At 46.7% G+C, this 11,164-nt stretch overlaps 1 pseudogene; it reads left to right on the top strand.

Moving 5' to 3' along the window:
• Positions 1–2,564: 2,564 nt before the first annotated feature.
• LOC130032181 (uncharacterized) lies at positions 2,565–2,665 on the top strand (annotated as a pseudogene).
• Positions 2,666–11,164: the final 8,499 nt, after the last annotated feature.

Raw genomic sequence — 11,164 nt, 5'->3', positions numbered from 1 at the left:
AAGCATCTCTGTAGCAAGTTGCTCAGTTCCAAAATTCATTTGTGAGTCTCTGGATGATGGCCATTAATGCACTTAAATGGCACCCGGAGGCAGTTCGTGGGCATGATTGCAAGGACCCCGGGAGGGCAGGGAAATGGGAAGGGGTGGCCCAGTCCCGACCCCTTGAGGCCTGTCATTTTCAGTCACTGGCCTCAGCCTTTTTGTTTTTCTTAGCACATTTGGTAAATCTCGTTTTCATTTTTTGAGCCACACCCAGTGATGCTTGGGGCTTACTCCTGGCTGTTTTGCTCAAGGTGCTAACCGGTGCATAACCGGTGCTGGGATTGAACCTAGGTCAGTTGCGTGCAGAGCAAGTGCCCTAGCAGCTGTGCTGTTTCTCTATCACCAACATTTTGTAAGTTACCTGTGGCCCTCCAAGCAAAAAACGTTCAGAAGAACCTCTGTGTCTGTTGTTAGAATGAATTTCCAGACAAGTGAACTATCACGGGCCAGGGCTGGGGTGGGCAGTTATTGATTGAAATGAACAGAATTGAACAATGGAATGCTATGTAAGCCACAAGAAGTTGAGCCATATGCTGGGCCCCTTCTTCCTGATTTTTTTTTGCAGGGGTCGAGAGGAAGGTGCACACCTAGCGGTTATTCCTGGCACGGGATAAGGGATCACTCCTGGCAGTGATCAGATCATATCGGGTACCAGATTCAATCCCCAGTTAGCCATGTGCAAAGTAAGCACCCTATCCTCTGTATCATATCACTCCAGGCCCCCTTCTTCCTGACTTATGCCAAATATTTTTTCTTAAATTTTGGTTTAAACAGTATAGTTTAATAGGGTTTGTTATTTGCAATCATCACTATTCCCAATTCAAGAATATCTATACCCAGTCCCTTCTAGGCAGTCCCCTCCATTTCCAGCCCAAGGCCATCATAAAGCTTTCTATTCTGTAGATGTGTGTTTTATTGTTTTGCAAGGAGCCACAATGAGTGGTTCTCAGGGCTTAGTCCTGACTACACTCAGAGATCACTCCTGGCGGGGCTTGGGAGACCATATGTGGAATGAAGGATCAAACCTGGCTCCGGTGCAGGCAAGACAAACACCTTACCTGCTGTACTATCTCTATCGTCCATGTAGATCATGTATTTTGTAGCCCAGATTATTAGCTGTTAACTTTGGTCATTTAAAAAAATTTGGCAGGGGGAGGGGGGACGGGAGGCAGAGTGATAGTTCAGTGGGTAGTGTGTTTGCCTCGCACTCAGCCGACCTGGGTTCGATCCCCGGCATCCCATATGGTCCCCCAAGCACCACCAGGAGTAATTCCTGAGTGCAGAGCCAGGAGTAACCCCTTAGCATCACTGGGTGTGACCCAAAAAGCAAATAAAAAATAAAAATAAATTTAAAAAATTTTGGGTGGTAGGGGGGTAGGCAGCCCCAGCAGTGCTCATGGCTTACTCCCTTATTCGAATCACTCCTGATGGGGCTCAGAGGACTATATGGGGTACCAGCTTTTGAACCCGGGTTGGCTGCACTATCTCTCCGGTCCCAACTTTGGCCATTTTCAGTACTACTGAAAACTCCTAGAAGCAAAATTTTGGGCTCATTCAACCTGTTTGACCTCTGCTTTCTGGGGTCTTCAGTTTTGGTGAAATGTTTAGGCACAATTGAAATGTATGACTAAATTGCATAAAAGTTCCTAAAGTCAAATGGTGCTGGAAAGGTGCACTGGTGGTGGGACTGGTGTTGGAATAGTGAATGTAATAAATCATGAACAACTTTATAAAAATAAAATCTAAAAATTAAAAAAAATTAAGTTCCTTAAGTCAATATATGTAGTCACAGTTACCCTTTCAAGTATCTTGAAGTCGAAGAGATAGTACAGCAGAGAGGGCACTTGCCTGGCATGTGGCAAACTCGGGTTCCATCTCTGGCACTCCATTCGATCCCCCAGGCCCTGCCAGGAGTGATTCCTGAGTGTAGAGCCAAGAGTAACCCCTGAGCATTGCCAGGCGTGGCCCCACAACAAAAACAAACAAAATATATCTTAGTACTGAGTCCCTTTCTAGTGTAACATCTAACTTGAATTAGAATGTTTTAGTGCAGTGCCCTGATGGGATTCTGATGTGCAGCAATCAAGCTTCATACATAGCACTGGAGAGCGCTCTGCTTTCCTTTTCAAAGGAAAACATTAAAGCTTGCAAAATTGCAGGATATAATATTTCAGTCATGTGTTCCTAATATAGTTCTTTAATGGTCCGAAGTACTGAGTGAATTCCCAAAATGCATTTCCCATAATCAAATAAAATACAAATGCATTCCAAAGTAGAAGTTGGCTATTTTAAGACTTCGCACTGATTTGGAATATTCATATTATTTGTTCCTAACAGATGTGCTAGATAAGAGAACAAACACAGTAACTTGAAATTTCATAAAAATTACTTTTTCTGGAGCTGGGAATGATTTTTGTTGGTGTTGTTTTTTGTTTTCTGTGTGCTGGGGTTTGAACCTTATACCTCTCTGGCCCTGAGCATGAGTAATTTTTAAATTTTCCCTTAAGAAATAAGCATGGTGTGTTCACTTCGGCAGACATATACTAAAATCGGAACGATACAGAGATTAGCATGGCCCCTGCGCAAGGATGACATGCAAATTCATGAAGCGTTCCATAGTTTTAGCACAGCGGGTAGGGAGTTTGCCTTGCATGCGGCCAACCCGGGTTCGATTCCCAGCGTACCATATGGTCCACTGAGCACTGCCAGGAGTGATTCCTGAGTGCAGAGCCAGGAGTGACCCCTGTGCATTGCTGGGTGTGACCCAAAAAGCAAAAATAAATAAATAATCAGGGACTGGAACAATAGTACAGTGGGTAGGGCATTTGCCTTGCACGCAACCAACCCAGATTTGACCCACAGCACCCCATATGGTGCCCCAAGCACCGTCAGGAATACTTCCTGAGTTCAGAGCCAGGAGTAACCCCTTAGCATCAATTAGTGTGCCCCGCCCCCCCCCAAAAAAATTCCCCTATGGTAGGATTGAGTGGGCAGAAATGTTAGTTTTTTGCTTTTCATTTTTGGGCCACACCTGGCTGTGTTCAGGGATCACTTCTGGTGGGCTCAGGGAACCATATGGGGTGCTGGGGACTGATCCCAGGTTGGCTGCATGCAAGGAAAGAGCTCTGCCACTGTGATTTCAATCCAGCATCAGATTAGATATTTGTCTGCCCATCTCTAGCATCTTTCGGGGAGAACTGAGGGAAACCGAGAGTAGAGAACCTATTTGGCACATTAAAACAAACAAAACAAACACTGTCCTCCCGTTCATCGATTTGCTCCAGCGGGCCCAGTAACGTCTCCATTTTTGAGATTTGTTGTTACTGTGCATGGCATATTGAATACGTCACGGGTAGCTTGCCAGGCTTTCTCGTGCAGGTACGATACTCTCAGTAGCTTGCTGGGCTCTCTGAGAGGGGCGGAGGAAACGAACCCGGCTCAGCTGGGCTGGCTGTGCGCAAGGCAAATGCCCTACCACTGTGCTAACGCTCCAGCCCTGGCACTTTTTTTTTTTTAAGAAAGCACTGAGGAGCAGAAGGTGACAGAGAGCACAGGGATTAGGATCCTGCCTGTGTGGATCAGGATTGCATGCTGCCGACTGTATCTGTTCGCAGAAACACATGCCAGAAGTGGCCCCTCAAAGAGCGATAGTACAGCGGGTAGGGCATTTGCCTTGCACGTGGCTGACCCGGGTTCAATCCCCAGCCTCTGAGATGATCCCCCAAGCACTGCCAGGAGTAATTCCTGAGTGCAGAGCCAGGAGTAACCCCTGAGCATCGCTGGGTGTGACCTCCCCCCAAAAGAAAGAAGAGGACCCTGAGTGTGCCCCCCCAAAATAAAAATAAGTAAATAAAAACCACTGTGATTATTTTAGAGACCAGGGTGAACTCAGCTCTTTTTTTTTTTTTTTTTTTTTTGGGGGGGTGTCACACTGGCGATGCACAGGGCTCTGCACTCCTGGCTCTGCACTCAAGAATTACTCCTGGCAGTGCTCAGGGGACATATGGGATGCTGGGAATCCAACCTGGGTTGGCCGCATGCAAGGCAAACGCCCTACCTGCTGCGCTGTTGCTCTAGCCCCTGAACTCAGCTCTTGAGTACAAGTTCATCATGTATGATGTCCTGGGTTCAGACACCAGCTCCCCCAAACAAGCAAAAATATCACCACCTGGCCACCTCAACAGCCTGGAGCACATGTGTGGCATCTGCATTGACTTATCTTCAGTACTGAACGGTCCCTGATCACCAACGGAAGCACCCCTTACCACCACAGATCCGGCAGTAGCACCCCTACCACCAGCAGCCCTGCTGGGTGCAAACCCTCCAAAAACCAAAACCTAGGCAGGAGACAATATGGGGGATTAGGCGCTTGCCTTTTATGCAGCTGGCCTTCGGGGCACTGCATGTTGTCCCCAGAGCTGCACCAGGGGTCACTCCTGAGCATAACCAGGAGTATCCCTGTGCACTGTAGGATATAGTTCAGAAAACAAAACAATGAAATCCGTAAGATTTTTGAATACTGCAAGGGTTCATCTGTCACTCTGATTTGACTAGGCACTTTTGGAAGGTGGGGGTTCCACCTGGCAGTGCTCAGCTCAGTGCTGGGGGTCGGGAGTAGGACCGTGCAGTGCCAGCATTGAACTCAGAGCTTTGGTGTGCAAACATGAGCACCAGCCCTTTGAGCCATCTCCCACATATGACACCCCTCTCCCCACTGTGCTGGCAATGAGCCCAGATTTTACGAACGTGAGTTGTGCATTTTGCTGCTGAACTGAATCCCCAGCCCCCAGAATCTATTTTTAAAAACTTTAGTCGTTCTAATGCAAAACCATGGTTGAGAACTTTGGTGTAGGCAGAAATGTCCCATTTTTTTTTTAACCTTAATGGCTGAATGAAAAATAAATTTGAGTGAGGGTTGGGGGCACTAGCACTGGGGATCGAACTCCAGGGCCTCACATATTCCGGGCAAGTGCTTCCAGAAACAACAGAATGGGCCTGTATTTCGAAGTCTGAAAGAATAGGTAAAATGTAAATTTTTTAAATATATTTCTACGTAATAGCGTTTGCAGATGAGTTGATCAGGCTCAGAGGTAAAGAAGTTTTGGCTTTACCCAGCTCAATGGTTTCTTACCTGAAAGTGACGAAGCATTTGCAGCCAGAGTGAGAGGAGAGCAGGTAGGACTCTGAACGCACACGTGGCCAACCTGGGTTAGATCCCTGGCACCACATATGGCCCTGAACCCTGCCAGGAGGTTTAATGGGTTTTTTCTTTTGCTTTTTGGGTCACGTCCGGTGATTCTCAGGGGTTCTTCCTGGCTCTGTAATCAAGAATTACTCCTGGTAGTGCTCACGAAACTATATGGGATGCCGGGGATCTGGCTCAGCGTGCAAGGCAAACACCCTACACGCTGTACTATCACTCTCCAGGAGTAATTCCTGAGCGCAGAGCCAGGAGTAAGCCCTAGGCATGGCTGGGTGAGGCTCCCCCGAAAAAAAAAACATAATGTATTTTTAAAAAGTGATACATTTGAGGCTGGAGGCTAGCACAGAGAGTAGGGTGTTTGCTTTCAATGCGGCTGACCCGGGTTTGATTCTCAGCATCCCGTATGGTCCCCTGAGCACCGCCAGGAGTAATTCTTGAGTGCAGAGCCAGGGGTAACCCCTATGCATCACCAAGTGTGACCCAAAAAGAGCAAAAAAGAAAAAAAAGTGATACATTTAATCACATTTACTGGCATTTAAAAGGGAAAAAAAAAGAGAGGGGGGATTGGGAGATAGCTCATTCAACTAGAACACATGCCACATGCTTCACTTGCAAAAGATCCACTTTTTTGGGGGGGAAGTGAGGGGAGGAGTTGGGCCACACCTGGTGATGTCCATTATGCCTGGCTCTGCATTGAGGAATTATTCTTGCCAGTGCTCATGGTACTATATGGGATGCCGGGGATTGAACCCAGGTCAGCCCCATGCCTGCTATACGATCATGTCGCCTTCAAAAGGCCCATATTCAATCCATGATGCCACATGCCTCAAGCACTAACGTGGTCCAGGGCTGGAGAGATAGTACTTCAGTTAGCTTCAGGGCTCAGAGACAGAACAGGGCATTAGGCTCTTGGTCCCAGTTCAATTTCCAGCACCATGCGACCCCAAGTACCACTGGGTGCAAGTCCTCCGCACAGAGCTATGAACAGTCCCCTAAGCAGTGCCAGGTATGGCCCCGAAACCAACATGTGAAAGAAAAGGAAGAGGGGCTAGAGAGAATACAGGCATGCCGGTCTTGCATGCAGCTCACAGATTTGATCCCAGCTACTGCATATGGTCCCCTGAGTACTGAGCTAGAATAGCCCCTGTGCAAACCTGGGTGTGGCCCAAGCTATCCTGGCAAACCCCAACAAAAAATAAAAAGTCAATCTGCCTTGGCTAGGGAGATGGCTCAGTGGTACAGCGCTGTCTTGCTTGTGCCATGCCCTGGGCTTCATCTCTGGCATCTCCCTCAAAACAAAAACAGCAACATGTTAAGCTCCATTGGGTTCTCTTTGTGGTTTACTGCTTATTGTGGTATTTGAATTTTTGTTATTATTATAAGTGTGTTTTTTTGGGTCACACACGGTGACCATTTGATGCTGGGGATCCATCAGACCTGGGCCTCCTATGGGTAAAGCAAGTGGTCAACCCATTCAGTTTACTCCAGTGCAGGGATGTCAGAAGATAAGTTTATAGATCCTCTGTATTTTTTTCCTTTTTGTGTTGTTTTTGGGTCACGCCCAGCATTGTTCAGGCACCTGGCTGGGCACTCAGGGATTACTCTTGATGAACTTGGTGGCCCATATGGGGTGCTGGGGGTCCAACCTTGGTAGCTGCATGCCAGGCAAATGCCCTACCTGCTGTGCTATCACTCCACCCCCTAGATCCTCTTCAGGATTTTGTTTTTCTGATCTACTCATGACTTTATCAGCATGAATATTTAAGAAACTCCTATAACAAAATAAAATATTGATACCTCACAATATAGAAAGCATCTAGCTTACTAGTGCCCTTTCTGTGAAAATCTGAATTTTATCCTTAAATCAAAACTTTTGTAACTAGAGTCATGTTCTTCATCTGAATAGGGTTTATCCATATACAATGATGTGTATTCTAAAACAACTGAATATCAGGGCCAGAGTACAGTGGGTAGGGTGCTTGCCTTGCACGTGGCTGATCCGGATTGGATCCCTGGCACCCCATTTGGTCCCTTAAGCCCAGCCAGGAGTGATCCCTGACTAAAGAACCAGGAGTAGGCCTTGAAGACCACCAGGTGTAGCCCCAAAATAAAACAAAACACAAAAATTGAAAAATTGTTTCCTGGAAAGTCTTTATAGCTATAGAAAGAACACTGTATACTACAGTGTGATTTGCATTCTAGCAGATCCTGTTATTTGGATTAATGAAGTGCAACTGTAATACATCAAAGGATTGTAAAAGTTCCAAGTTTGATTGAATCCAGAGCTTTGCAGCTATGTATGGGCCGAGGTTCTAGGGGGGTCTAATCAGAGCAGCCCTGATTTTAGTTTTTCTGTTAAATGTTACACTTCTCAATGAATTAATTCATTTGTAGAAAAGTTTTTTTTGGGTTAAAAATATTTTTAACTGCTGATCCAGTACATTTTGTTTCCCCCAGACACTAGGCTCAGCTGTTGAGAAGTTTTTTTTTTTGCTTTTTGGGTCACACCCAGCGATGCACAGGAGTTACTCCTGGCTCTGCACTCAGGAATTACTCCTGGCGGTGCTCAGGGGACCATATGGGATGCTGGGAATCGAACCGGGTCGGCCGCGTGCAAGGCAAACGCCCTACCCGCTGTGCTATCGCTCCAGCCCCAAGAAGTTTTATTTTTGTAAAACTTCAACCCACCAAATAGACACTTTTAAGGACCAACAAGTTAGAAGGTATTCAGAAACTAATGAACAGTATTTTTTTTCTTTTTTTTTTTTTGCTTTTTGGGTCACACCTGGCGATGCTCAAGGGTTACTCCTGGCTTTGCTCTCAGGAATCACACCTAGCAGTGCTCAGGGGACCATATGGAATGCTGGGAATCGAACCCGGGTCGGCCGCATTCAAGGCAAACGCCCTACCTGCTGTGCTATCACTCCAGCCCCCGAGAAACTAATGAACACTATTTTTAAAATAATTTGGGGGCAACAAACTTCCTTTTTTCCCCTGGTTATTGTTTTTGGATGGGCTGTAGCAATAGCACAGCGGTAGGGCATTTGCCTTGTACGCGGCCGACTCAGGTTCAATTTCTCCAGCCCTCTCAGAGAGCCTGGCAAGCTATTGAGAGTATCTCGCCCACATGGGAAAGCCTGGCAAGCTCCCCGTGATGTATTCGATATGCCAAACACAGTAACAACAAGTCTCACAATGGTGACGTTACTGGGCCCGCTCGAGCAAATGGAGGAACAACGGGAGGACAGTGACAGTGTTTTTGGATCACACCCAGCATTGCTCAGGGGCTCCTCCTGGCTCTGCACTCAGGAATGACCCCGGTGGGCTTGGGGGATCATATGGGATGCCTGGGAGCATTTATTTATTATTTTTTTTTTTGTGCTAACAAATTTAATCAACAAAATCTTTTTTTTTTTTAAAGTAACAACCTTAGTCTCATAGTGGCTGGCAAAATGAGCAAAGGCCTTTCTTTTCATACACTGGCTAGAGAACTCCAGTTTCCAGGATGTGTGTCCTGTCTGGGGACTGAGGGGCACCTATGTGGGGCTGTCCCAGCACCCTCCCTGTCTTCTCCCCTGCTGGCCTTCCCAAAGGACATCTGAGGCTATTCATGCCCTCATTCACCTATGCACGCACGTCCCTCATCGTGTAGCATGCATGCTCCCATCACCTGCAGACACTCCTTAGGAACCTTCCGGTTGACTGAGGCTAGGACAGTTTCTGATTTCTTTTTGCCGTCATCATTTTTTGCCTTCCTCTTTTATCACTATTTCCCCAGTAGGTGCAAAAGAGCATTTGGATTCGAGACTAAATCCGTACTCTGAGCCTTCTCCTGACCATGGGCCATCCTTGCTTCCTCCTGTGACATCTCTGTCCTCCAGTTGGTGCCTTAGTCTTGTGCTCTAGTGTCATGATTTTCACCTGGGCCACCCTGCTCCCACAGGCTGGAAAGTGCTGACTTAGAGTGTCAGAGAATCCATATAAACACCAGCACTACCTTTTTTTTTTCTTTTTGGGTCACACCCAGCAATGCTCAGGGGTTACTCCTGGCTCTGCACTCAGGAATTACTCCTGGCAGTGCTCAGGGACCATATGGGATGCTGGGAGTCGAACCTGGGTCGGCCACATGCAAGGCAAATGCCCTACCTGCTGTGCTATCACTCCATCCCCCAGCACTACTTTTTTTGCGGTGCATAAAGTTACAATCAGTCAATTGTCCTTTTGGCCCCAACCAATAAAATTTAGATTTTTTTTGTCTAGTTTTTTTTTGGAGGGAGAGTCACCCCCAGCAGTACTCAGGGAAGCATATGGGGTGCCAGGGATCAAACCAGGTCAGCAGGGTGCAAAGCGAGCACACTATCCACTGTACTATTGCTGAGGATGCAGGTGATGGTTTTGGAAGGTATTTGCATCATTCTAGCGAGACACAGGACAGTGTTCCCTCCCCATATGTGGGAGTTTTCATTGTTAAAACTCCCCATTTGGGGCTGGAGTGATAGCACAGCGGCTAGGGCGTTTGCCTTGCACACCCGGGTTCGATTCCCAGCATCCAATATGGTCCCCTGAGCACCGCCAGGAATAATTCCTGAGTGCAGAACCAGGAGTAACCCCTGTGCATTGCCGGGTGTGACCCAAAAAGCAAAAACAAAAACAAAAAAAAACAAAACAGAACAAAACAAAAAAACTCCCCATTTGGGCAAAGAGTAAAGTTAGTGCACACCATCCAGCCATAAAGTAGTTGGAAAATTTGCCACTAGGTCATCATTTTTCATTTCATCATCCTGTTATTTGTCGATTGCCTCGAGCAGGCCCCAGTAACGTCTCCTTCATCCTAGCCCTGAGATTATATTCAAGGCTCTTTAGGAGAATGAGACCCATCATTGTTACTGGTATTTGGCATATTTGGTAGGCCACGGGGAGTTTGCCAGACTCTGCCCTGTGGGCAGACTGCATTCGATAGCCTGCAAGTTTGTCCAAAGTAGGAATGAGACAATAAGATGTCTCATGACAATAAGATGCTTTTTCAATATTCATTAGGTGAATATTGAAAAAGCCTTCAAACTCAGTACTGTAAAACAAAGTGGCTGAGGGGCTGGATGATTGTACAGCAAGCTGGGCACTAGTATTGCAAACAGCTGAGCTGGGTGCCATCTCCGGCATCCCATAGTCCCCCTGTTCTGCCCTGGAGTGATTCTTGAGTGCAAAGGCAGGAGTAAGTACTGAGCACTGCTAGGCGTGGCCCCAAATCCTACCCTCCCAAAATTAAAATGGTGCATGTATATAATCTTTAGTCAACCTTAATTTAATTTTTTTTTGAGGAGGCAGCACTTTGGGCCACACCCTGGGAAACTCAAGGCTGACTCCTGGCTCTGTGCTCAAGGATCATTCCTGGCAGGGCTTGGGGGAACATATGGGGTGCCAATGATCAGACTCAGGTCAGCTGTGTGCAAGGCAGGTGCCCTACTCACTAAACTATCACTCTGTCCCCTCGATATAATTCTTGTCTTTAATGCAGAATTTCAAGTATGAAAGATTTCCATTCTTTCAATCTTTTGGCATAATTCTAAGTAGTTAGGATACTGTTTATTTTATAAATTTTTTTTTTTGCTTTTTTTGCACCCAGTGATGCTCAGAGGTTACTCCTGGCTCTGCACTCAGGAATTATTCCTGGCAGTACTTGGGGGAGACCATCTAGGGTGCTGGGGATCAAACCTGGGTCAACCATGTACAAGGTAGACACCCTACCCAGTGTACTATCACTTTAGCCCATGACAGGTTGTTTTAGAACTGAAGTTAATAATAAAAAAAAACAGGGGCTGGAGCGATAGCACAGCGGGTAGGGCGTTTGCCTTGCACGTGGCCGACCTGAGTTCGATTCCCAGCATCCCATATGGTCCCCTGAGCATTGCCAGGAATAAT

The sequence above is a fragment of the Sorex fumeus genome, unplaced genomic scaffold (assembly GCF_029834395.1).
Source record: "Sorex fumeus unplaced genomic scaffold, SorFum_2.1 ptg000047l, whole genome shotgun sequence".
Taxonomy (NCBI): Eukaryota; Metazoa; Chordata; class Mammalia; order Eulipotyphla; family Soricidae; genus Sorex; species Sorex fumeus.
Note: the sequence above shows the minus strand (reverse complement) of the source record. Positions and strands in the feature narration are given on the sequence as shown.